We start from the raw sequence: 2856 nt of genomic DNA, 5'->3' as shown, positions 1-2856 counted from the left end.
TTCAATCCAATCACCATGTTCGTCTCGTAGCATTAAAATTCTATTTTGCCGTCTTCTGGTTATTGTTTTCAGATGGTAATATCTTGTATTTCTATCTCCATCCACTAGCCACCGCGCTCGGGATCTTTGAAACCACATTAATTCTTCCGCTTTAAGGACGTGGCCTAATTCTTTTTGAAGTTCAATTTCAAGATTGATAAGGACCCTGTTGCTCCTCCCTTCTTGAAGTTTTCGTTGGATACCACCCAACCTGGCTAAGAGTTCTCTTTTTTTATTTATAACTTTCTCAATAGTCATATACTTCCAGTCTTTGATAACTTGTGGAAGATGACTCAGTTGTTCGTATATAGGAATGACACCACTCCAACAAGATTCTAACATATCAACATAACTATCCTCCAACAACCACGCACTTTCAAATTTGAAGTATCTGATTCTCTGATAATTTCCGCTTCCAAAAAGTTGGATGAGTAAGGGGTGATGATCAGAAAAACTCACCCTGGGTAATACTTTGACAACCGCATCAGGAAAGCTAATGCGCCACTCATCATTAGACAGTGCCCGATCCAATCTCTCAAAAATATGATCTTCACCATGAAAGATTGGGCCACGCCAGGTAAATTTTGGACCGGTAGCTCCACAGTCTAGCAGGTTACAGTAATTAATTCTATCTGCAAACTTATCACACCTTCTCTGAGAAACAGGCACTCCACCTTTTTTTTCTGTCTGATTCATTATATCATTAAAATCTCCTGCTAGTAACCACTCACCAACCATACTGTGAGATATATTTTTTAACTCTCTCCACAACTCAGACCTCCCTTCCTCCTGTGGACTCGCGTAGACTGGAGTAAAAAAGAAAGTCTTACCTTGAAGCGTGATTTTAAGGTGCAAGAATTGGAAGTGAGTAATCAGCATGTCAACTACTATGACTCCCTCCTTCCAAGCAACAATAATACCACCAGCGTAGCCATTAGTATCCGCGAAAAGATATCCATCGAAACCAAGTAGCTGAACAATCCGTTTTAAGTTAATAGGACTTGTTCTCGTCTCCATAATAACGATAAGGCTGGGTTTATGCTTATCAATATACTGTTTGCAATTGCGATAAAAAGCCGAGCTTGCAGCACCCCGACAATTCCACACAAAAAAATTTGAATTCATTACAAAGAATTTAAGTGAAGTTAGCAGAGGCTGCTGCCGTCTTTATTCTTCATCTGGTCTTGGTTAGCACCTTCGACCTCTTCTTCCATATCCCATTCTTCAATACTAGAATCCCCATTATCCTTTGCATCCACAAAAACCTCCACCTCCGCACTTCTCCCTCCTATGTTTTTGGGATGTGTAGATAATGAGTCTTCCGGTGCTGGTCTTTTGTCGCCGAACATAGGTCCATTAAAGAATTTTGACTCATGTATACCTGGGTCTCTATGGTAGTTTGCATTAGTAAGGTCACCAATAGTTGCCATCCAAACTGGATCCTGACGAATATTTTCTAGAGCTGGAACAATTGAATTAACTTGTTTGCTACCATCAATTCCCTTCCCTCCATTCACGTTCTTGTTCACAGGATTGGCATGAGTTGCAATAAGTGTGTCGAGTTCCTTTGATACCATGAGTTCTGCTAGCTTGTCACTTTTTTTTCCATGATTGTTCCCTTTCTTTTCCTTGAAATTGGCACGTGTAGCATTGATTTTTTGAGTTTTGTTACTATTGTTATTGCCTTTTTTCCTCTCATTTGTTGGCTTTTCAGTTTGTTTCTCTATCCTGTCATTATGTGATAATGTTTGTATGTAATTATCCACTTCCTCATTAGTTACTGCATTATTTTTTTCAGAAATTTCGGAATCCCGCGTAGCATCCGCAGACAATAGTGCAAACCTTGAACCAGTGTTCACCGGCTCTGCCTGCGTTCCAGGTTGATGTTGTCCCTCCCCCGACTGGTGTACCGTCGCCAGATCCTTTCCCTTCCTAGGTCTTCGTGGCTTCTGTACTACCGTCCATGGCTCTTCCACCGTGTCACCTTCCTTCTCGCCACCACCTCCAACTCTTGAACCAACACCTCCACCATCACTAACTGGCTTCGGTTTGTTAGAGCAGCCACCCAAATAATGGTCAAACCTACCACATGAAAGACACAGAAGATGAAGCCCTTCTGTTGGGTTTTGTGTTTGGCTACATTTTGTAAAAGCCAACTTTGCCAGATGCTGGACAAAGATGCTGCAGCATCCTCGTACAGCATCCTGATGCTCTGTTTTAAGTGCAGAATTTTTTCTGTCAATCTCGTTCAAGATTTGCTTCAAATATTAATTCCAGCACGTGTGTATATGCAAGACGAGACTTACTGCACAAGAATTGTCCAAGTCGGCCTAAGGAAAGTTATTAAAAACAAAAATATAATTATATTATATTTTTGTTCGATTTTTTTTTGTTTGGTACAACACAAAACATATTTTCAATTTTAATCTAGGTTTGGCCGCAATTCTCACAGCTGTACAAGTCTGAAGACCTAACTTGCCCATCAAGACAATTGAAGACTATAAATATGTGAAGCCTCAAGGCTATTGTGCTTGCGATTTTCTAAACCTTGTATTTCATAAAGCGTGCGTTTTAAGGTTTAGTGTGTGTGTCTTTTGTGAGCCTTTCTTGTATCATTCTGATGCAAGTTTAGGACTGGGTTTGTGTTGTTTATTGTAAGCTGCTCCTAAGCTTTTAAGCACGGAGTTAGTGTGTGTGATTCACTCATAAGCTTTTAAGCAAGAGTGTGGTCTAGTTTTTAGGAGAGTGTCTCCATCCTGATTATTATCATTGACAGCAACATGGTATGTGTTGTTAGAGGGAATTTGGGACGGGGTC

The sequence above is a fragment of the Trifolium pratense genome, linkage group LG2 (assembly GCF_020283565.1).
Source record: "Trifolium pratense cultivar HEN17-A07 linkage group LG2, ARS_RC_1.1, whole genome shotgun sequence".
NCBI lineage: Eukaryota > Viridiplantae > Streptophyta > Magnoliopsida > Fabales > Fabaceae > Trifolium > Trifolium pratense.
This window is presented reverse-complemented; position numbering follows the sequence as displayed.